The sequence below is a fragment of the Desmodus rotundus genome, chromosome 5 (assembly GCF_022682495.2).
Source record: "Desmodus rotundus isolate HL8 chromosome 5, HLdesRot8A.1, whole genome shotgun sequence".
Lineage (NCBI taxonomy): Eukaryota > Metazoa > Chordata > Mammalia > Chiroptera > Phyllostomidae > Desmodus > Desmodus rotundus.
In genome coordinates this window covers 161,116,945-161,142,915 of record NC_071391.1, presented here as the reverse complement: position 1 = coordinate 161,142,915, position 25,971 = coordinate 161,116,945, and positions in this window count along the sequence as shown.

The window sequence follows — 25,971 nt, the reverse complement described above, 5'->3', positions numbered from 1 at the left end:
ATTCAAACTTGAGGAGACGGTTAAGATCACCAGGGAAATGAGAATACATAAAAAAGAAAATGAGAGTGTGAGCAACTCCAAGAACTGAACCCTGGAGCACCAAAGAGACCTGAATTCAAATTACAGAGCCCTGTGTCTGGGGCTTTATGAACTTCAGACATTCATGACAGCTTCTCGATCAGCAAAACGCGAAGTAGTAAAACTTTGTCACCATACTCTTTCGGCATTAGTACAGTGTCTGTCTCGTGATAAATGCTCATTGCGTAGGAGCTAGTTGTTTTTGTTGGTGGTGGTGGTGGTGATGGTGATGAGGATGACAATGATGATGAAAGTTAAAAATAACCAGGGAGTGGTTCCTGACAATGTATTTTATATTTGGAGAGGATCGGATTATAAAACACCAATCTGGCAAGAGTCCTGATTTTCAAAATAAATCTTTTATTGTCTTTCTAGACTCTTTTAAGTTAAAAGAATAGATCTAGGGGTGGGGTGGACGGATGGGGAGAAAATGCAGACAACTGTAATTGAATAACAATAAAAATTTTTTAAAAAGAATAGATCTAGGTATATTATTTTAAATCCTCAATGAGAAATAAAAAGACGAAGCTTATGGAGCCCTCATGGGATAGGGTTTAGAAGTACGTGAAGTTATCTCTAAAAGGTCCTAGTCATATAATTTTATAGATATATAGATTTGGATATATAGTATTCTTATGATTTCATTTTTAGAAAACTCAAAATAATTTAAATAAAACCATGAGAATTAATCATTGAGTTTAATAATATCATCTAGACACAAGGTAAAAACAAAAGTCAAGGTTTCTAATCTTTTCAAGGTTAGAATTGATGTAAGTTTGGATCTTATTTGTAAAGTTTACTTTACATCAATACTTTATAAGTTTGAGTACGCTGTCTCACAAATTGAACAGCTGCATTTATGGACTGGACATAATCCGGATATTAACATACTAGGGAATTCTTTTGCTGACCTATGTTGGTAGTCCTGGAAATCACGAACATCAACATCATTGGAAAATCATGTGGAGAAGTTGTGCTGAGGGCATGCATATATAAAACCGAGCCTTGGCATTCTCCATTTCCCAGTTCCTCGTCAATACCTTAGGGGATCGCAGCTGTGGAACCCCGAATCTGGAGTAGACTGCCTCACCTTATACCCAACTCGGTCTAATCTCTTGGCTGGGGTAGGAGCCCTGTTGCCACACAGGTGGCGGCTTCACGGTAGGGCTTCTCTAGTCCTGATGACAAATCTCTCCTCGTATGATTTACAAAATTAACGTCCATTTCCTACGCCTCCGTCTCCTCATGGTTCCCGGTAAGGGGAATACACCTGAGGTCACCATTGAGAGGACATTGCTTTTCACGTAGCATAGACTCAGCATAACTAAGGATACTCAATTCCAGTCCCCCAGCATAAGCCCACCGCCTTGTAATCACCGTTAATCAGATTACAGGAAAAAGTAATTAAAAAATAACAAATATTCTCTTTGAAGACAGTCTCTAAATACTAAAATTCTTCTTAAATTCTAATCTTTATTTTTTTATCTATTCACTAGGTACCAATTATGTGCCATTTACCAGCATAAGACTCAGTCCTCAGAATGCGAATAGTGAGGAATAAGGAAGGAACGTTTAAAGCACCTGAGCAGCCCTCTTTCTTGCATTCTCCCCTCCTCATGGTCACTGGAGAGGCCGGGAGCCCACACTGTGAGCTCCTCCTAGCCCGCACAGTGCCTGGCTTACCCTGGGGCTACGGATACTATCCAGATGAAGTGAAAACCCCACATCCCTTCTGGTCTTCTAATACATCTTCCTGGGAGAGCTGCCAGCCACTGCATTCATCCACGTTCAACCAGGTCTTCAAGCACAGAGTTATTCACTGTCCCTTCAGGACACATGGGGACCTCTCATACCTGTGCAGCCTGCTCTATGAGCTCTGCCCTCCTGGCTACCCTGAATTTGACTGCTCAACTGAAAAAAAAAATGCAATGATTGACAGGGGTTGAGAGGGGAGGATCCTATCACCGTCTTCCCCACAGCATCCTCTGGTGTTCCTTCCCACTTCTTCCTTGAGAGAATCAATTCAGCCTAATACATGTAATAAAACACTTCTTAAAGGAGTGAGAGAATAAATGTTTATAAGCAAACACTTTTTTCCAGAAATCATAGCCACAAACCCTAGCTCACTGTTTTATAAATAGGCTCCTAGCAAAACATTTGCACCATATTTAAAAAAAAACAAAAACTTTAACTGAATAGGTTTTTGAAAGCAGAGCCATTTGGCTGAAGTCCAGACCATCCCCTGTGGCTTCCCTCCTGCTCTCTGCTCCCCTGAAGTGCCCCTGAAACAGCTGCACCAGCATGGCCAGTCTCACGTTGGGGCTCTGGGCCCACCGGTCACCAAGAGGATCCTGCCCATGCTCTCCGGCTCCATGAGGCAACCCAGCATCATAAGCCCTATTATGGGGAATAACAGTACACGGCGATGGCCATTCGTTTTACTTAAAAATAAATAAATTGCAATAATCTATTAAGTGAGTCAACATATGATATTTCCCAATCAAATATAATGTCTTTTAGAGTTTTATGAAGACTCTCAATGCAGTATTCTACCAAGAACTGTGGCCCCGTGTGCCTGGTAAAGCGGGACAATTCTTGTAGTACAAGTATTCTTACCGATAATTGAAGTTCCTACATGGGGAAGGATGCTTTCTTAGGTATAAAGCATCAAGATTGTTATGAGTTAGTTGTGGCTTTCCATTACTAGCACTCCTGCTTTTTAATTAAAAAGTGCTGTTAATTGTCCTCTGCTATTGTCAGTTTGTTGTGGGTTGTTTGATTATCTCCGTAAGGTACGGTGGTACTCATTTAAATAAACAATAATTTGACCTTCAATTTGTCTAATGACGCAATTTACAACACTACTTTCACTGTGATTTGTTCAATCACAAAATATTTCCCCAAGCATTTGCTTTGGGCCAGGCCCTGTTCTGAGTGTGAAGATCCAGCCTGGAGGGACACGGGCCAGAGTCACAGCTCTTGTGGGGCTACTGGGAGTCATCCTCACCCCATAGCTAAGGCAAATGTGTAACAACCTCTGCTAGTGTTTGCTTTTATTTTGCCGTCATTTTGATAACCGAGTTCCTTCTCAACTGGAAAAACACGATGGTATAGGTGATGTCCATGGAACTTTTCTCATCAAATTGAAATACAATCAAACCAGTTTGACGATTCAGTGCTAAATGATGTCAAAGTTCCTATGGTTCTTTTCTTCAGGGATGCCGCCCAGGGATCTCTTTTGGACAAGATACTAGAACCGCATTATTCAAATAGATGAATTAAAACCACAAAATTCTGCCTTATCACCTGCCTGGACCTGCTAATGCAGACCCAAAGCTCCCTTGATAAACTAAACTGAGCACAGCCATCACACGACCCTGCATCGGCAATCCAGCTTCCAAACTCCCTTTCAGGCCTGTGCCGCCTCCCTCTCTCCAAAACCCATCTGGGCTTTTGTTTCCCACTGGGCACTTTAGCTAAAGCCTCACTGCTTGTTCTCTGGGCAGCAAATGCAATTCCAATATGGGCAAGTCAGCTCGGTGGAAATTTACTCATATGGTTCAGCAAATATGGGTTGCACAACAGAGGAATAGGCTTTGCAATCATTCCATTCATTGGTCCGAGCTGAACTTCTGAGAGGTAGTGGTAATGAGGCTGTCTGAGTCACTGCTACTCCCCAAATTACCCAGGCATCTCAAGGTTGGGGAAGAAGAGAGGTTTTTCCAAAACTGATCCACTGTTTTGCATATATGCAAGTATGTTTTAATTCCCAGAATCCATTTTGTATTGACTGAAGCATCATTCTCACAACACAAGCTGGGAGGCTGGTAACATCTTTCCATCAACATTCCACTTTGGTCCATCTGACATGAGACATCCTTACTCTCTCTGCTTTGTCCTACGTAAAGTGGGGAAATTTATACCCATACTATAGATTTGGAAATGAGAGATAAACTAAAATTTCTAGCACTTAATTGGCACTTAAGTGGGTACTCACGACACATATTACTTGTTTGATAAATGGTAGTTTTCTGCCCCTTTGTTTCTGAATTTGAATAAGCTTCAAGTCTGTCCCATTTACAATAGATTAGTATTTAAATGTAATGTGCATATATTTATGTCAAAAACTCAGAAACAAAAGGAGCCTCATAGATTAGGTAATCTCATGGCTTAATTTGGCTAATGTACAGGATGTTTTCTTTAATTGAAAGCTCCTTCGATATTCTGATATGAATAAATAAAAGATGAGCTTTGCTGGTTGCAACAGGAAACAAAGCTTAAAATTGCATTTCCCCCAGAACTGAGCCAGAAGGACTTCCCTGAACTTCTCTGACTCCATGAAGCCTAATTTGAAGGCTAGTAACCACATTTTCTATTGTATAGATGAGGTAATTTAGAACCAGAGTAGACAAAAAGGATTTTCTCTGGATCAATAGACACTAGCTAGGATTAGAATCTAGGTGTACAGCTCAGGGGCCAAAGCTTTATATTCATCTTTACCTATTTCATTCCTTCAATAAATTGAGGGCAGACCATTGTGCCAGGCAATGTGCCATGTTTTGCAAGAATTAAAGGTGATAAAGTCTTAGCCCTGCTCTTGAGCAGATGAACTAAAGGAGAGGCCATCGACAACACGCTCAAATAAGTTCAAGGTGGAATAGGGGGCGATTCCGATAGAGGGAACACAAACTATCACAGAGAAAGAAAAAGAGGAGCAATTTGTGTTATGCTGGAACAGGACGGTGTGGAGGCCAAGAGCAATTGCTTTCAAGAGAGCCTTAAAAGAATAGAATAATCATCAGGCAGAAACGCAGAGAGAACATGCCAAGAGTAAGATGAAGGATGGCACAAAGGCATGGAGTCAGGAAAGTCTCTTCTAGGAATAATGAATACTTCAAGTTTGGTGGGAGTGTGAAAAATAAGAATTCAATTTTAATTTTGTTCAGTGTTGTGGAGGGTCTCAAATGTGTGGCCAAGAGGCTTGGACTAGATCCCACTCACGGTGAAGAGCCATTCAGAGATGACGAGGGCTTGAGGGAATTATTTGGGGCTGTGTTCCAGGAAGGCTGTTCCGATGCTAACTTGGAGCAAAATCTGCTTTTAACAACCTAAAAATAATTTTGATGACTCCGTTATCTGTTTGAAAGCATATAGTCTAATGAGTTCAGTTTTCAGTAGCCCGTATTTCTTGTTCTCTCCGCCAACTGATCACTGCATGTGCTTTAAAAAATAAAAGAAACATCTTAGGAGAAGAGAAAGATGCCACAATTTATTGACCATTGACTACCTAATAAGTGCTACTTTTTTTCAGTCTTCAAATATTTTTTTGGAAGGCCCTGCATTGCCTTCATTCATTGTATTTCAAATCTCTGTGCGTTCACTTTTGTGAAAACACTGCCTGCATTTTCTAGTACAACACACACACACACAAAAACCTCTAAAAATTGTTTTGGGAATGTAGAGAAATATCCAATGTAAATAGGGAAAAAGTACATCACAGTTACTGCTACACTGCAGTTGTCTCTGTATTTCCCATGTTTCTTCACTCTCTTGTCTGATAACATGCAACGTAAGGAGCAATTATGAAAAGCAGACATTTACATATACTTCTAAAGTCCTAACGAGAACGTCCTGTTGGCACTGGATAACCAGTCATGGGCACAGCTGCAGTGGCAGGAGATGCACATACCTGCTGGTTCATACCATCGCACACGCCATCACTGCCATATTGCTGGGTGCTATCATAACCATTCTGGTGCGTCCCTATTGCATGACCAGTCCTGAAACTGGTCTGTATACCAGCAGACACTTACTCTATCAGCTCTCAAAGCAAGAATCATACCCGCAGTTTTCAGATAAGCTGGTGATGAAACGTGTTGTCCAAGTCCCATGGTTAGTAAGGGACAAAGGTGAGGGTCTGTGTAATTCCAAACTGAGTACCTCTGCTCTGTGAGTTTCTAGAACAGGCCAGCAGTCAGAGTCACAGCTGTATCAAGCAGTGTGTGGATGCTGATAACTACCTGGAGGTGGGGGGACAGATACTCTCTTGATACGGAAAAGGTTTCTTTACCAAAGGGTAACAGGAGCGCTCAACAGTTAGTCACTGAAGATTCACACCCTTCTAATCCTGTCTTGAGGTTGCATCGAGACCTGGAAATCGATGCAAGGCCTTGAAAATAACCTCCAACTAGCCAAATGGATGGAGCCGAAGGCAAGGGAGGCTTGAGAGCAAAACAGAAGATACCCTTGAGGACATGCACGCAGGGAGACTGGCCCCCTAACAAGTTTGACGATACTTGAGTCTGGACCACGGGGTGTGCCAACATGGCCTGAGTTAGTCTGTTCAGGGATTGGGTGAAAGCATGGGGTGGGAGTTACTTGCACTTAAACCCCTGAAAAGAGAAACATACAAGCTCATGATCCAGGACCACTTCTTTCTCAGCTCATTCATGTCTCCTGCAAACAAAATTTCATCTATATAAACAACCTGAAACACTGAAATGTAAAATTTTCCACGTCAATATATACACTCACACTATACCAGCATGGGATATTCGTGAGACCAAGGGCTTGTTATTCTGATTGCCTGAGTTCCAAATCGGCTCTCATACTTTCAAGTTACATGATTTGGGGCTTATTAATTAACTTCTTTTGTCCTCATTTTCCTCATCTGTAAAATGGGATGCTAAAACCATTTACCTCATGGAGGAGAATTAAATAAATACATATAAAGGCTCCTAAAGCATTTCCTGGCATGTAGTAGGCACTATATAAAATATATGTTATTATTTTACTATTATCATTGCCACAAACAATGTTAGGATGATAATGACGCTGACGCTGATGATGTATTCTCAATGCCCAGAACACTACTGCATACGGTAGACACTAAACATTTGTTGAGTAAATGGATGGATTAATGGAAGTTCTACCAAAGTAATTTCTACCAAATTAATTTCTAGCAGAAATTTAATTTCTACCAAAGTAATACCAAACCACAAAGATTTGAGGATTGACTGTTCACTGAGCAAAGCTAAGCATTCGGTAAATTCAGATTCTTGGTACCCAAGATGCATGGTGATTAGGATCCATGTTCTCCAGGCACTTCGTAGAGCAGTTAAATAAAAAGTGATGTTTGAGATTAGCACCACAAACAATGGTGCGCTCTACGCAACTTCTGAAGGTATTCTATGATGACCAGAATTTTTTTTAAAAAGTGTAGTGTTGATTTAGCACTGTTAATTAGCAACAAAATCCTTAAACGGCCTTTTTCCTTTGATCCAGTCGTTCCATTTATGAGATAAAATACACCCACAAAGCAAAAGAAGTTTTATGCACAAAGATGTGCGTAATGTTATTTGTAACGGGAAAAACTCAACTCGCTAATGATCTACACACAGCCAAATGAATAAATAAGTTGGCAAACACACCGAAAGAGGAATGTCAGCCAGACGTAGGCTAACAACGCTGGTCACGTCACTCAAAGTTCTCTTAGAAGATATTTGTATCAATATGTAAGAATGATGGCCAGGTTCCTGAGGGGGATTGAAACAAAACATACATCTAGATCATGTTTGTTTAACCTAAGGTTTATGAAAAGATCCATAAGTTCTTTGAAACATCTGAATTTCATATGAAATTCTATGTAAGTGTAGCGTCCATGGTTTACATTAGATTCTATGTCAACAAAGATGTTCCCCCAACGAGGTAAGCACAGTGCTTGGGAATGCCTCTGAGTCAGCCATAGATCCATGCATGTATTAAGAGAAGACAAAACATATCTGATATCGAATCTAGAGGCACACCTCTCAGGGGCTCATACAGATAGAAGCAAAGTACAACCGGCAGGGTGAACCTGGTCCATGCCTTCTTCTGTATGGCCCATCGGCTAAGAATGGGTTTTACATTTTGAAGGGTGATGATGGGTGGAAGGGAGTAAAACAGAAAAATATAGGAGATTATGCGTGGCCTACGAAACCTGAATATTTATTCTGACCCCTTAGAGAAAACATTGGCCAATCTCTGTGATTTCAACAATGCCAGGATGCAGATGAATTTCAACAGACAAACCCAATTCTGTCCTTTAGTTTTGCACATAGAGTGAAAATTAAAATAATGTTTCTCAAAGTGGTTTGAACTTGTTAATTTGGCAATTTGTAAACCAGAACTTCAGTAATGATATTAAAGGCTGCTGAATGGAATTTTCTGAAGTTAAAATTTCCCAACATAAAGTTCATTGAATTTTAAAATAGAAAACAAATGGGAGAAGATAAAGAATAGCGATTATTTACATAAATATAAATCTTCCATGGACGATGAAATTGGGTCTTTGGTGTAGGCCTAGTACAATCTTCATTAGGTAACATTGCAAGGATGCTGAAGGTTAGTGACTATGTACAGTTGAAAAAGTAAGAATTTTACTTATATTTAAACATTGAGCCCTGATTGGTGTAGCTCAGTGGGTTAGGCGTCATCCTGCAAACTGAACGATCACCAGTTCTATTCCCAACTGGGGGCACATGCCTGGGTTGCAGGCCAGGTCCCTGGCTGGGAGTGTGTGAGAGGCAACTAATTGGTGTTTCTCTCACACATCAATGTTTCTCTCCTCTTTTTCCTTCTCTTCCCCACTCTCCAAAAACAAATACATAAAATATGGACTAATTCAGTCTAATTTATTACTTATCAAGAAATTTGAGCCTTTTCCAAGAAAATAAAAAGCTAAAGGAGTTCATCACTACCCAACTTGTATTACCAGAAATGTTAAAGGGACTTTTTTAAGAAGAAGAAGAAAAGATCCAAACTATAAATAATAAAATAGCAAATAACAATGATATATACCTATCAAGACTACTTTAAATGGAAATGAAGTAAGTGCTCCAGTCAAAAGACACAGGGTGGCTGAATGAATATGCAAGACCCTTACACATGCTGTAAGAGACCCACTTCAGATCAGAAGACACAGACCAAAAGTAAAGGAAAAGACATACTATGCAAATGGAAACAACAAAAATAGCTGAGGTAGCAATACTTGTATCAGACAAAACAGACTTTAAAACAAGGCTACACCATGAGACAAAGAAGGACCCAGCCACCATTCCACTTCTGGGTGTTCACCCAAAGAAACCCACAACATTAGTTAGAAAATACATATGCACCCCTATGTTCACTGCAGCATTATTTACAATAGCCAAGATATAGAATCAACCTAAGTGTCCATCAATACATGGACAGATGAAGAAGTGGCACATCTAAACAATGGAATATTACTCAGTCACAAAAAAGAATGAAATGTTGCCATCTGCAACAATATGAATGGACTGACAGTGTATTATGCTCAGTGAAATGAGTCCGACAGAGAAAGACAAATACTGTATGATTTCATTTCTCTGCAGAGTCTAAAAAAAAAATAAATGAACAAACAAAACAGAAACACACTCACAGAGGCAGAGAACATTTTGATGGCTATCAGACGGGAGGGGGTTTAGAGGGATGAGTGAAAAAGGAGATGGGCTTAAGATGTGCAAAGTACCAGTTATAAGAACAGTCACAAGGATATCAAGTGCAGCATACGGATACGGCCAATAATACGGTAGTGACTATGTGTGGTGTTGGATGGGCACTAGACACGTTGGGGCATCGCTTAGTCGGTTATACAAATGTCCGATCACTGCGTCTCGCAATGTAATAGTGCATGCCAACTGCAATTTAAAATGTAAAACTTACTTTAGAAAAGAAGTATGACCCTACTATTTGAGAACACATTGGTGCTACAGTTCAATAGATCGCTATTTGTGTCTTTCACACTGAAGGGTCCTCTCCTGATTCTAGGATCAAGCTTTAGTTTGGCTCAAATATCTTATCTTGATAGGCCTTCACTGATTCACTCAAATTAAGGCAGCTTTCCTGAATTTGGCTAATGAAAGTCTATGCAGCCTTGGCACAGCCTATGAGTTCTGGTCTACTTGTCAAATGTGACCGGAGGATTCCTACAGACTTCAAGAGGGAGAACATCATCACCCGATGGTACAATCTGAAGGGTATTTCAGTAGAAGGCAGAGTAGTAAGTACTGGGGAAGCTCTGAGACTGGTTTCTCTGGCTTCGAGGCGGTCTGAGCTCCTCATGCCGCACATCAGTGCTGTGGGCATTCCTTCAACAAGCTGGCCTCCCCCAAACTGACCCTGGAAAATGTCATATTTGGCCATACTCCCTGAGGTCTCTCCTCTTCAGTCCCCTCCAGCCCACATCCATTCTCTGTTTAGACTTTTCCTGAATTGTTTTATAGATGTTAAAAATACAGTCGATCAATCATTTATTCACTCAATTGAATACTTTTGAAATACCAAATCATCAGCACAGTGTAACCGACATTCATTTTTGTCTCCACACCAGGCGTCTAAAGACTCGAGATCTGCCCTGACGCTGGCCTCGGGGCGACAGGACCCATCCCACCTACTCAGAGTTCAGTTCCACGCTAACCTTGGCTGCAGCTGACCAGCACACTGTGCCAGGTGGGGTTCCCTCACCGCACACTGAATTAACATCGCATCACAGTACCCTATAACAAAACACCACCTGAACTTCAAGAGTAGTTGCTCTACTTCATGACGGTCATCCAAGGTCACCCCACATATGTTTGGTTCTTCCAGTCAAATACTCTCTCTTCACATTGTTCTTTACTTCCCCAAACCTGCTTCTTGGGCTCATTCTGCTGTTTCATTTGAATGTCCACTTTTCCAGTCAACAAGCTCGCCAACGTAAGAAATTAGTTGGCTACGCATGTCCTCTGAGTTACCACAGTGTGGCTGGTCCTGAGCATGTCACTGTCCCCACAGCTCTCCCTAACACAGGACAGCAAGGACTGTGCTCTCCCCCATGCATACTGCTCCAGATCTTTCTTCCTCACCCGTAGGTAAAGCCTCGTCTCAGCTGCAAATCATACATGTTTTTCCAAATAGATCCCACAAAATAACAACTAGAGTTTAGTTGCTCTTAACTGGAGAGTCACACTGGTTATTGCAGTTTTACCAGAAGCTCAGATTAATAATTTAATATCTCTCTGTTAACACAAATACAGGAATACAAATCATTACATGAATAATAAACTTCGCTTGGCAGAGCTTTAAAAAAATTCATGAGGGGAACGACTTAACAAAAACAGTTCTTAGTGGTGAAAATTTGGGCACCAGAAACTTCCACTTCAGCGTATTTACCTATTGCAAGACCACCTGGTGCATAAAGATCTATTCACCCACACGGGCAGAGTGCTTCAGTTCTGGAAGGGCTGCCAGGGAGCTTGGGCAGGAGCCAAGCAGGGGCGGAGCTGAGATTCTAGGCCAGGAAAGATACCAATCAGGCCAAACCTGCCTGGCGGGTCTGACTTCTGAAAACCTCCAGGGCCGATGGTCAGCACAGATACAGGCACCGCACTTTTCTTTTTTAATCCAGAACTTTGAGCGCTGGTGAAATGGTAACACAGAGTCAAAGTAACTGGCTTTTTACAGAAGAGAGATTTGATGCTGAGAGAGGAGACATGATGTGTTCTATGTCACCAAGTCAGTGTGTGGGCGAGGAGAACTGGAACTCAAGTCCCTTGTCATCCTGTCTATTTCTGCTCTGCAATGTGGTGATGGGTGAAAACAGAAAGTTTAAGACGACCGCCATGGAAGAGGCGAAAATAAGTCACTCAATCATTAATTAAATAATGACTAATATCATAGAGTCTACCTAAGTGTTTATCACATACAAAATATATATGGTATAAAATATATGGTATATAAAATAACAAGTTCAGTTATATATAAATAATAAACAGTAAATTTATTAACCATAACAGATTCTTTGCAAAGATAATTAAAAATACATGTGTAAAATTCTCATAAGGGGGTATGCCCAAAACCCAGAATTAATTTATAGAAAATTGTATACTTATTCTTACATGTTTAAACTTCTGTCACCTCCCAAGAATTCTCCGTCTGATGCAATGCAGCCAGCATGATGTTTTTTCCACTGTTCAGACCAGACTTTAAACTCATCAATTCTGATGCCCTTTAGTTCTTCTGCCATTTTTTTGTTGTTGTTTTACCTCTTCCACATCAGCAAAATGTTTCCCTCTGAGGACTTTGTTATTATGGGAAACAAAAAGAAGTTGCTTGGGGTGAGATCAAGTGAATAGGGAGGGTGGGGGATGGGAGTCAGACCATTTTTGGTCAAAAACTGCTGAACACTCAGCACAGTGTGGGCAGGTGCGCTCATAAATCCCCCATCATGAAATGGGCAAACGTGTTGCAAGAGACCTCAAAGAAAATTCACTGGAGCAAATGCAGCCTCTCACAACAACGCCAGCTGGTACACTGTATGGGTTCCTAGAACACTCACCTAGCAGAGGAAGCCTGGACTACAAGGGGCCCATCCTTTAGAAGATAATTCTGTTTGGGGAGTCTCCCCCCTCATACATAGGTCTGAAATTTTCTGGTAAACACAAATGATTTCCTGTCAGTATTGTATTTGTAGCCTATCTATCACAGTAAGTAAACACTAAGCCTTCACAACAGGAAATCATCCACATTAAATCTACATGTCCACCTGTTTAATCATTGTGGATAATGGAATCCACTGATTTGCTGCCTTAAAAATTGGAAAATGCCTAGTTGTTCATCATGCTATAGATGCCATCAGAGTTCTTAACTTATACAGTGGAACCTCAGTTCTCCAACATAATTCGTTACAGAAAACTGTCCAAGAGCCAGTTTGTTGGAAAACCATGTCTTTGTCGCCTGAGAGACGTGTGGCTGATCGTACAGGTATCAGCATGAAAGGGTTGTTGGGTACAGAATCGAGATCCCAAGTTTTGTTAGACAACAGAGGCGTTTTTTCCATGAACAACTTGGTTGAGAACCAAGTGGTTCAAGAAGTAAGATAGTTGAGACCAGAGGTTTGACTGTCTTTCAACTGAGTTAGGTAAACGAAGACCTTATATCAGGATCTAGAACTTAGGGAAAATATGTTCTAAAAAGCTCTCCCAAAGAGTTCTCAATCTGGTGGTCTGGTGTGGGAGAAGGCACAGCAGACCACTCCACAGTCAGGTGTCCTTGCTGGGACAGTGACATGTACAGGACATAGGACAGAAACGGCTCTGGTTGCACATGTGAGAATAGATGACATCAAGGCAAAATAATGAATTTAATTATAACCTGCCTTTCAAAGTTCCAAGGGAAAATACTATGAATCATATCTTCCCCAGAGTACCCAAAAAAGGAGAGAAGTTGCACACGTGTATTAGATCATGGGAATCGCAGCAGCAGAATCCAGTGAGGGGGGACTGCAATTAACAAATAAGAGGAGAAGTCTCTTCTTCCCACTGAGAGGATGTATCACAACTCCATACTCCGACTCCCTTTCCCAGCCTACTGGGGAAAGTGGAGGTGGATGGTGCGACTGTGTGTGCCTGGGAGGAGGGTGTCGGCTCTGTTACTGGCACTTGAGATGCGGGGGTTGAACCAGGACATGCAGTGACTTAGTGCTCATGATCGCCCAGCAGCCTGGCGAAGTGGAAAGAACAGGGGGTGCAGAGCCAAGAAAAGCTCTACAAAAATAGTAGCCTTTTGACTTGAAGGACATTATCATGCTCACCCAAGCTTCAGTTTGTCTTTAAAGTAAGGCTGATGGTGTCTACTATGCAGAATCTCCAGAAGTTAAAAACAGGATCATACATGTAAGGTGTCTGGCACCTCATTGGCTCTCCTGCTCTCTTCCCTCATCTCTCATTAGTGAACCAATGAAACAGCCCTCCCAGCTGGGCACTATTCCCTGCTCCTCCATCACCCATGACCAGTGTTCCTCAGCCAATGCTGCCAACTGCCATTACCCTGACTAGGAAGGAAGGAAGGAAAGAGGGACAGAAGAAAGGAAAGAGGAAAGGAAGGAAGGAAGGAGGGAGGGAAGGAAGAAAAGAAGGAAGGGAGGGAGGGCAGGAGGGGGAAAGAGGGAGAGAGAGAGAGAGAGAGAGAGAGAGAGAGAAAGAAAAGAAAAAGAAAGCAGGACCAGGTGTAAATGCTTATGAAAGCACTTACGGCCCTGCTGATCTGCCTTTTCCACCCCTTTCTCACTCTTCCCTTAAAAGGCCTCAACTGAATCCAAACCTACTTAGGGACCGATGTGGACAGGTATGCAGTACCTGTTACCTAGAATACCCTTCTTTTCCTCCTCGCCCCCTTCAAATTCTCCCAATGTCTTTAAAGTTCAGCTTATACATTCACTGCTTTCTAGAACATTCCCAAGGTAACTGTGGCACATAGTGATAGCACCATCTTTGGAAATATTAGGGCATCTACTGTCCAAGCCATGAGTTTAGCAAATTCTCTTTTACAGCCAAATAATATCAACTTCTTTAATGTCTTAAGCCACTGTGGTAGATGCCTTAAATAGCCCTGGATTTCTCAACACGAAAAAGTGCCTTCTGCCCAATTAGACGGTAAGTTTCTCAAGGACAGGAACTAGTTAGCAAACATGTCTAATATCATCCATAGAATGTATGAAGTGGTATGGTCTAGAGGGGAAAAAAAACAGTATTCTTTTTGAAACAGTAAGCACGTGTTTGAGAATGCTGGTTATATTTAATTTAAATGGTGTCTATTAATAAATAAAGCAAGCATGGATTTTCTCACCTCCAGCTTCTTGGAGATAAAGTGGATGGGTCACTCAGAAAGGACAGGAATCTGTCATTTACGGGGTCATTGCTCACCATCTTCCCTTCCAGTTGAGCATGCACAGCAGCTGAAGGAAAAGCGAAAACAGAGCCAACCACTTATTTCAGTAAAGCCTGGACAAGCGGGTGTGGGGACCAACCTTGTCAGTTCCCAGCACAGTGTCAATGGACTTGAAACACAATTGAAACTGCGGAGATGGTGAATTTCTGGTCTGACTACTCACAAACCTATTCTTTGATGCTTCCCAGGCCTCCTGAAACTTACCATCACACCTCCCACGCTCTATAGCTTTTCCCAATGCCTCCCAGGAACGCCAGCACGTCTCGCCTGCCCCCTGGAGCTCTCTGTGACTGTGTGGGCCTTTCATTTCACAGCCCTCTTGGAAGTGTTATTTGTGAAGCTTCAAGAATGTGAGCTTGCAGCGGGAGGAGACAAGTGCTTTGGAGAAAAGAGCACGCCAGGAAGGCCGCATCGCATTGTTTCTTCTGGGACACATTTTGTTCTGGGAAAATGTCCTAATAGCCTCTGATTGCAGTGCTCCTGCCTATCACAGCACTGTGCCTGGGAACACACCATGACATTTTATATGATGATACTGTAGTGAAATAATAGACCTTCAGTACCACAAGCAGCAGATTGACATACAACATCGATTAGAAGCAGTGAGCAGCGAATATCGAATCTACCAAATAGCCCCGTGCACAGGATGGGTCTCATGCAGGGCAGGGGGCGGATTTCCTACACTGAGGCCATACACACAGCAGCATGACGTCAGCTGCTTTCTTAGTCCAACCCAAGCACAGAGGTGCGGCCTGGCAGGGAGATGACAGGACAAGGTGCACAAAGCACAGGCTTAGGTGGCAGAGACCTAACCAGGGACAGAGGCGACATGATTTCTGGGTGCTGCACCTCTGGGTAAGTCACTGGGCTCCCTCATGGTTCAGTTCCCTAATTTTTGAAATAGATCTAACACCTACTTCCTACCATTTTTTTCTTTCTGGGGAAGATTTGAAATACTACTGCACAGCTCCTGAAGTGTACTCAACAATGAACAATCAGTATTATCACTGATGAACTGCAGCCGCTCTCCTCTCCCTCACCACGGTCACCGACCCTCACCCACAGGGAAAGCGGCCCTGCGACAGGCCCCGTGCACTGTCGTGATGACTGAGGGCTCTTTGGCTCTTGCTGCAGCCTGCTGATAAGATCAAGGTAAAGGAGAGGACACAAACAGGCTCAGGGGACTTTAGGAGCGTCTCCAGAGACCCGGCCCCTTACCTCACAGGCAATTTTGTGTAACTACCCACACAATGCCTTGTAGCCAGAACGCCAGACTCCTGGCCACCATAAACCCAATTCGCATGTGTATGAATTTTCTATTGCTTCTGTACCAAATTACCACTGCTTAGTGGCTAAGGACAATTTACTATTAAGACAACATGTGTCACTGTGCAGTTCTGTCCATGAGAAGTCTGACAAGGGTCTGAACAGACCATGGACAGGGTGTCAGGAGGGTCGCATTCCTCCTAGAGGCTCCAGAGGGGACACATTTCCTTGCCTTTTAAAGTCTCTAAGAAGTCACTCACATCCCTTGGCTCGTGGCCCCCTCTTCCACCTTCAAAACGAGTGACACTCCGTCCCTCTGCCCCTGCTGCTGCGGTCCTGCTTGTTGCTCTGGCCCTCTTCTGCCTGCTCTTCCACTTTTAAGGAAACCGTGGTTACATGGAGTCCACTGGCATACCCCGGGGTAATCTATTTTAAGGTCATCTCATTAGCAGCCTTAATTGTACCGCCCCCTTCATTTCCCTGTGCCACGTACACTAACAAATTCCCAGGGTCTGAGGACCAGGACTCGGCACCTTGGGGGCAGCTGTTACTCTGCCCAACGCTCCGCTCCAGAAAGGAAACAGCCTCCAAGCACCAAGTGTTTCCATCCTCCTCGAAAAGGCAGCCCAAACATTTCCTGAGCTTATTATGTGTTGTTCACTTTACATGTGTCAACTCATTTACACCTCAGGACAACCCTCTTGGGTGGGCTTCTAAAGGGGGAAGCGTTTACAGGAACAATTATAAAGGACACGTGGGCAATAACAAGGGGGTTGGAAACAGGGGAGGGAGGTGGGGAGGGTAGGGGTGGGGGGGAGAGGTGGGGGAAAGGTGGAAAACTGTACTTGAACAACAATTTTTAAAAATTTTTAAATTAAAAATTTTAAAAAATAAAAGAACCTGCTTATCTCTCCCTCCCCATTCCTGCAACCTTGGCAGAGATCTTCACATGTACAAGTTCTAAAATCCCAGCACAAAAGAAAATTCTATGAGAGAACAGAAATCAGTGAGTCTGTGACTGAGGTGGTCAAAAAATATTCGTAAATGAGAAGTATTACTTCTAATATTTATTAATCAAGATATATTTACTATTTCCTAGGCTAAATACTTCTCATTTATCCTTAATTGGCAGTATTATCTGTATGTTAAAGAATAAACAAGAGTTCGGTAGTTAGAAAAATTGTTTAAGGATACATACTAGTAATTGGCAAAATTATCATTTGAACCCAATTAGCCTGACTTGAAAATATGTGTGTTAAACCATTATGCTCACTGTCTCCGGTATGGTGGGACACAGGACATCTGGTACAGACGAAAGCTTGAAAGGATTTTAATTTGAATTTAAAGCAACGGAGTGAAGCTATTTCTGAATCCGTGACTATCTTCCAATGATGTTTCTTTGAAGGAAGAACCACTCCTTGGGAAGGGTGAACCCAGGATGTTCACGGGGGGGAAAAGGGCCCGTGGCCCAGATGAGGGGAGAGGCAAGCACTTGGGAAGGGGTGATGACTGAACGACCAGGAGCAGCAAGGACAAGTGTGCAGACAGAGTAGCATGTATACAAGCAGCAAGGACAAGTGTGCAGAGTCGCAGAGTAAGAAAACATGCATATTCTGTGGACATTGGCATCTCTGTGCCTGCAGGGAACTGGAATGCTAGTCCTCATGGAACATAAAATGTGAGAAAGGCAGTAAAAGAGGACAGGCAGACAGAGACCAAACCCTTTAGGTCTGTGTAGGCCATGCTAGGGTTTGCAAGATTCTGCCAGAGAATTACCTTGACCAGATTTGTAGTTAGAAAGAATGTCAGACGACTGTGACAGAGGGAGCTGGGGCTAGATGTCAGGCAGGGACCTGTTAGGTTGATGTCAGAGCCTAGGGAAGAAACATTAAGGTTTGAGCAAACACTAGTTGGTAATGGTAGCAAGAAACACCAAGCCATGAAACATTCAAGAAGCTCTAGAATCGCAGCTCCTGAGTCAAGCAGGCACTCCCTGAAATCGGTGGGCTGCTCTGATTCTGCGCAAGGCCCAGTGCCTGCATCAAGGCACACCGAGGGGACCACGGAGGTCGTCCCCTTTTCTCCGAGACTCAAATTGACTTGCTTTGAAATGCCAAGCCTCCTCTGGGAGGGCATAATCGAGAGCCTGTCTCGTGTCCACGGGTGCTGCGCTCAGCCCTTCTGGAGGAAGCTTACACTTTCCAACTGCAATCGGTCAGCAACGTTTAGGGTTTTACAGTAGATGCATCACGGAAACCCTGGTGATGTGCCTGCCCTCTCCGTGGGCCGCACACGGTACACACTGTGCTTTTGTTTGTGTGTTCAGGGAGAAGCGCATCCTTGGGCTTCCCTGTGGTGGGGAGGGGGGAGGCACACACAAGAGACTCACCTGTGTGTGTGTGTATGTGTGTGTGCGCGCACACATGTTCCCTTGCTAATGGCTTGGCGGTGCTGCACAGGTAGATAATAAAATGTGAACCAAAAAAAAATTTTTTTTTCACTGAAAACAAGAGGATAGGCTTTACCCTTCAGCTAAATAATCGTGCCAACCTACCACTTGAAAATTTCTCTGAACATGCAATTAATGTAATCACTGCCTAAGTTCACGGTAAATATTTGCCAAACAATTTCTTCAATAAACGAACATGTGTTGGCCCCCTCCATGAACCAAACTCTAGAAAGAGACTCAGTAGTTCCATGGCTACACCCCCCATGTGACTGGACCGCTCCAGGTTCCAGTTCCTCTTCCATCAAACGGGGATAGCAGGAACTGATGTAGCAAACAATGTCAGACAGACAAGACTAATCAGTGATGCACCTAAAGCAGCCACACAGGGCAGGTCAAGGTTGAAAGAGAAAGTTTGATTTAAATATTATTGTACAAGAAGGATCAAGGCATTAACTTGGTGCTCAGAGTTTATTTCTGTCTAAAAGAAGAATGAACCCCCTTTAGACCCAGAACACATAGCAGCAGATCATAGTGCAGAGCATTCAAAGACGAAGCGGGAGCTCGGGGACTTTGCCGTGGTGAGACTTCTTTCGTAAGTTAATGAACAATGAAAGACAAGCATTTATAATTCTCTTTGGAGAGGGTAGAAATAATGATGTGATTAGCAACACGCATATGTTGAGAGCTTTCTATATGCCAGGCACCATGCTAGATGCTCCTCCTACAATGACCTGAATTTCCAACTTCAAATGCTTAAAGTAATGAGGACTGGTTTCCCTACTTTATGGATAAGAAAACTGAAGCTTGGAGAGGCTGCCTGCTGGTCCGATGCTGCACAGCCAGTGTGCAGATAGGAGTCCAGCTCACGCAACCTTAGAGTCTGGTGCTCACCACATTCTGTCATGCGAGCCTTAGACCTGTCTTCGACTAGGCTACAAAGCCTACACATATTCTTCCAGTGATGCCCAAAGGTGAAAATAAGTTCACACAGAGCTACGTGGATTAGGAACTATATGAAATGCATGTAAGAGAGTCAGCACCACTGGACAACACCAAAAATAAAGAAAAAGAATTTTCTTAAGAGTTTTCTTCCATTCCTTAGCAAGGAGCTCTTTAGAAAGTGGTAACAGAATATAACTTCATAACAGATTGTGCGTCTCTGTGCAGTGTGTGATTATGGAGCAAGATAAATATTTCAAAGGAGATACGTGAAACCAGGCCGATTGCTGAAGCTTCCCCGTTGGACAATTTGGGAGTCAGTCTCTGAACAGTGAGAAAAGAGCATGGTCAATTTCACATCTTTGCATTCATGATGACTTATGGGGGAAGAAGAAGAGACACAGTCTTCCTAAGTTGCAGGTTAGCTAGGCTGCTGAAAGCTGAGGAAAGGGGTTGCAGAGCAGATTCATGAGCCATTTGGAGAACAGGGAAAGCTAAATTCTCTATGTAAAAAAAAATGATGCGGACTGAACTGCAAGACAGCTTTAACAAGAAGTGGGGACCCTGAGAGTGGCTGGGTCCTCCTACCCTGAGAAAGGCAGTGATGGGAAGGATGTCCAAGAGGTGAGGCACCAGGACAGGCAGCTCACACAGGATGCATTAAGGATAAAATATATGACACAAAGTGAAAGTCAACTTCAATTTTGATTCTACTTCTGTATTGTTTATAATGAACTCTAGCGACTATATTCTCCCTGTGATTAAGTTTACATGTTTAATTTTATGGTTACTAACTAATAATTAATTTTATGTTGTTCACACTGCTACAAATTAAAACCCAATCACTGCCCCCCAATCTTTAATAAAGTCTGGTTTAAACACACAAACATCTTGAAGAGAAACCACAGAGCACGAATTACACTTGACTCTTAGATGGAAGAGAACACAGACAGGGCACCTGAGAGTTCAGTACGAGCGGAAATCTGGGCCCACTGAGTCCATCTCTCAAAGGACAGATGAGCACAGTGAGATCCATTGTCCAGGGGAATCACACTAAAATATCTAAATTACATGATCACAAGGACAAAATCAAGGGGGAAGGTAGAGGTGAGGGAGGGATATGGGACTGGCTGGGGTGGGGTGGAGGGAAGGAAGAAAATGCAGACAATTGTAACTGAATATAAATAAATAAATAAATAAAAATAAATTACATGATCAAACTTCATAAGCACTGGGCAATTCCATGGTCCCATGCTCAAGATCCCAGGCAGAAGAAAACTCCCAGAAATTATTTTACTCGGGTATCTGGAAGACAGCCTACTTGAAGAAGTGAATGAGAGGCAGAACCTCTGAAGTCAGCCCAGAACTGAGCAGGTGCACTTGGCCGTCCTGGAACCTGGGGCTAGTTATTGAGCTGCTCGCCACGTCAGTCCTGGCGCTGGCACTTCCTTCACAGGGTCATCATGAGAGGTAAGTGACATAAGAATGTAAACTATGTAAACTTCAGAGTCAAACATATTCAAAGCACTCACCCTAGAGAAGCACCGCAGGGCAGTCTGACACAGAGATTGGAGAAAATCGAGGATCGGCCCTCAGAACAGAATAGAGCCCGAGCCAGCTGTGTGCCCAAGTAACACTAACTTCCAATGTGCACAAAGCACGTCATGCATGTAAATGCATTGTTGACTCTGAAATACTGTAACTGTTCATGTAGCTCTTTTCCAGACTGAACTGGGCTATACCATAAAATCCTTCGGACCTAGAGCCACATCTATGTTGTTAACCAGGAGATAGCCAGAAGTATGGACTACCCAGGAGGTACTTTTTAACTGAATAAAACTAAAAGGCAAGTATCTTCAGTGGGTAACGGTGGCTGAATTTAACATCTCTCCCAGGCTGTCGAAAAGGCCTGAGTGAAAGAAAAAATATCACAAAGCACTTAGAGCACCATCAACCCTATAGAGAAGAAATATGGGATGAGGTTTTCTGGAAGAATTGCCCTTCACGGTCCAGAATGATGAATGACAAGGCTTCAGGCAGATCAGATAACCTGAACCGAAGAGAGTGGGTGCAAGCCATGAGGGTTCATTAATGAGCCTGCGGTCCCATTGGCACAGCATCACATGTCATAGGGGACTTCACAGGTCACAAAATAGTGGCCCTTGTAATTTCCCACTGGGACTGTATTTATCTTGAATTATTTACCACCACATTTCCTGATAGTGGGAATAGACTCATTATGTGGGTTTCATATGGGGATGGGGGTCCTCGAATGGTAATTAATCCATCTCTAAGAGACCTAATGGGTCTCACAGAGCTACAGCCCATAAATTACTACAATTAGTGTCTTTATAGGATCATGCAAGTTTCATGGCACGAGAAACCACATTTCCAGAAAGAACAGTGAGTGGAAAACACTTTGGAATAGATTGCCTCTGGTTCCTGTAAGGTGGCATTTCTTTCAGGCTACATTAGGTCCAATCATTTCCATGAATACTATCTGCTGGGGGAAATGGATGACAGAATTTTAAAGCAGGCAAACGCGAGATGGCTTTTCATCAAAGGCTGCGTTCTAGCCCCAGCAACCACACATACCAAAAATGGCTACGTGAGAAGTAACTACGATTTGAATGTGCAGACTCAGTAACTGTGACCTTTCGAAGATTCCCCTTGTCACCTTTGGAAGGGGGTCCAAACCCTTCAGCATAGCAGAGAACGCAGTCCCCACAGTAAGCTGGCTCCTGCCTCCTTCTCCAGCCTCACCTCTTTGCAGCCTCCAAAACATGCCATGTTTTGTGTCTTGAGGCTGTTTTTCTCCCATCTCCTGCACCTGGAATTCTTTCTTTCCCTTCTGCCTGGCAGACCTGAATCCTCAGTGGTTCCACTGGGATGCTGCCTCCTCTGCAGGTTCCTCCCGCAGGCAGGGCCGCTCGCTCGCTCGCTCGCTCCTCCGTGCTTGCAGGTGCCTCCTCAGTTACCTCTCTTATAATGCCCAGTGCCCTGCACTGTGAGTGTCCTGTGTCTGCAATCAGGACACAGGCTCCTTTAGGACAAGGACAAAGTCTCCGTCTTCCGTTTTCCCCCCAAAGCCTGCCAGAGGGGGAGGCACATGATGGGCACCCTAACAATGTGGTTTTGATGGAGAGAGGGGAGGCCACACATCCAAGCCACTCGCAAAATCTGCATATCCGGTAAACCAGATATGCATTCCAAGCTGGGTGTGAAAACACAGGGTTGATTTTGCCACGACACAAAATGACAGCAGATGCCACAGAAATCTGATCTTGTCCCGTAGGGTTTGAGCTGGTCACTATAATGGACAACAGTGCAAAGTATTGTGTCCTGAACCAGTTACACATGTGTGGGTACCTTGCTCCTTCTACCTGGAATTTTCTCACCTCCAATGTCCAAATTTCATCCTTAAGTCAAGGTCTGATTCACCTACCAGCTCCCCCTGTCTCACCTATCTCTGAGTCCCTATAGTACGATAACTGCTTTTCCTCTGTGGCACATGTGATAGTCCCTCTTACATCGTAATTACTTAGGTAATTTATGTAAGTTATTAAAACAGATGTTTCTCACTAAATTAGAACTTGAAGGCAGAACTCCATGTGTTTGTTCTCGTTATCAATTTCTGTATAATAACCCCCACCCCAAGTATCTTAAAACCATCGTTTCTCTCTCGTGATATCGGGGGTCCAGAATTGAAATCGCTCGGTTGAGAAGTTCTGGCCTAGAGTTTCTCATGCTCTCATAGGCAGACGGCAGTGGTTGCAGCTGGGATTGTGGGGCGGGTGGGTGGTGGGGGGGATGTTTTCTCCATTGGAGTTAGTTTGGCCTTCCTCACAGGATGGAACCCTCAGACTTCTTGAGGATCAGGTCAATGCTCCCTAGTCAAGAGCACCAGAAGCTGAGTTGTATTTCCAGCCTACCCACAGAAGCCAGGATGGCTTCATCCTGTTAGTTAATGCAGTCACAAAGGCCTGAATAAGCTCAAGGGGGGAGGTTAGAGACTGTACCTCTTTACAAGGGAGAAGGAAAGTTGTGGGAAGAGCATGTGGAACAGGAAATATTGTGGTCATTTTTGGAATATGCAATCTGCATTATGCATATTTTCAGTCTCATTCCCTAACTCTGGCCCTGTGTGCCTGGACTTGAGCTCAGCAAATGTTTTTGGAATGCATGAATCCATGATTGCTGAATTACAATAACAATGACTGGTACTAAATATTTGAGCCAACATTCTTCCCTTATTGGATCCTTGCTGCCCATTGGCTGCTTGTCCAAAGGAGGGAGGAAAGCAGGAGATTCATGTTTCACTAGCCCTAATGATTAAGAAGAATTGAGCACATATTACTCTTTCCAAATAAACTCCAGTCAGACCAAGCACATGTCAGTTTTAATTACTTTAGTAGTTATCTGGGTCCTAATCAGAAAAGTACTTGGTTATTCTTCTGACTTCCCTAAGAGTTTTTTATTTACAGCTCTATGATCTACCCAGTTGGTACAAGGTTCTAAATATTTCAGTAATTTTTAATTACTTAAGGTGAGTATTGCTATAGCCCAGCATGTCTGGATGTGCATTAAGTACTTGTATGTGTATGTGTGTGTTTAGCGGTGGTCATTACTCTCAAGGCAGACTTTCTTCCCCTGTCTGTGGCAAGAGTAAAGTTCACTGAATTCAAGAATGTTCCACACGGCTGTTCTGCATTTTGAAACACACTTGCATGATGTGGTATGTGTGGGTGTATGTGCATTTGTGTTTCATTCTTGAGTCAAAGAAACATATTAATGCACACTGCGTACATTTTGAGCAGAAAACCCAAAATAACAACCTCTTGTATTGTTTACAAGTTCTCTGCCCAAGTCAAGTAGTTTGAGGAACTTACTACCTTTTACCAGAAATTTCACTCAAATGTTATCATCTCTCATAAAATGTGAGTATCTTGAGTGCAGGGATCATGTCTGATGTTTACTGTAGCCCAAGCGGAGCCCCCATACTTAATGAGGGATTAGCTGTAAAACAAGCATGAACAGTGGAGAGACCAGCAAAACCCCATGGGGCACACAGATGGGTACAGGCCACGAAATCCAGCCACGGGGTCCTGGTGAGTTATGACAGATGAAGCCTGCTTTACCATTGAGCTTTGGGGCTAGAAGGTAAATGCAAACACAATACTGTATTGCCTGAATTTTTAATGTATTGTAGATTTTTTCTTGCCATAAACATCATGAAAAACTATGTGAAATTTAGGGCATGAACATTTAGACCTACACAACCTGTTCCAGAAGATTCCAATTCCTTCTACAAGGAAGTAAAGGAGAGGCACCCTTCAGGATTCTGTAAGTTGACATTAAACTGAGCCTCGGTCTTCAGACTGGTAAAACTATCTTGCATATTCGACCTCTAAGGTAATCTTCAGAAATGAAAACATACAATAGCTGTGAGAGCACTTTAAATGTCATTAAGCATAACACAAATGTAAGAGATGACTGCGAAGGGTTAAAGTTTACAGTTGTCCTATACATATTTTAGGGACCGCTAGCTAACATTCAAGACCCTCCACAATGAGACCCAAATCAACCCACCTAATTTTATTTCCACTCCCTCCCAGCATAGGCTCTAACTTCAATTAAGCAAACTGAACTAACTATTCCCTCCCACATGTACCAAGTCCATATCCAAGTTCCAGCCCTCCCCTCCACCCTTTCCTCAGTTTTTACTATCTGGGATCTTCTCCCATGTATTCCACATGGATGGAAATTGTATTAATTTTACCAGTTTGTTAAGTCCCAACTGCAATTTCATTTCCTCCCACATATTCTCCTCTTATGGATTGTAGAGTATAAATAAGTGGTATAGTGTAAATAACTAGGTATCAGGGCACACAGAGTTAACTGTACTGGGGCAGTTTGCTAGTTAGAGTCTTTGGTCAGAACACCAAGCCTCCCTCATGTAAAATGGGGCTAAGAAGCATCCCTCACTGGGTCTCCTCTAACCAGATCAGTCAGTCGTCAGTCAGTCAGTCAGTCCACCCAGATACTATAGTAGAAACTGTGGGAGATAAAGATAAATATGACAAAGTCTGTGCTCACCGAGATAAGCCTCCTAGGAGAGACAGATAATGAAATGAACAAGGACGCCATTGAGTCCTGGGTATCCCAGGCTCTGGAAGGACAGATTGACCTGCCAGATATTTTCAGCAAAAATATTTATCCTCCTAAGATCCACACACACAGGAATGTTTAGATAAACATGGAAGGTCTGAGTCCACTTGCCCTCGGCAGAATACCTGCCGCAGGCGGAATGCAAAAACAAAGGGGAAGCTCTCTCCGCTCAGGGTGGCACATCAGTGTGCCTCTCGTCTCCTGCATCAGGCCTCGAAGGGGGTGAGCTGCGGATTCTGGAGGAGGAGGTGGGGGGCGGTCAAGATCATGTGTCTTCTGAATGATGAAGACAAAAATCACGCCAA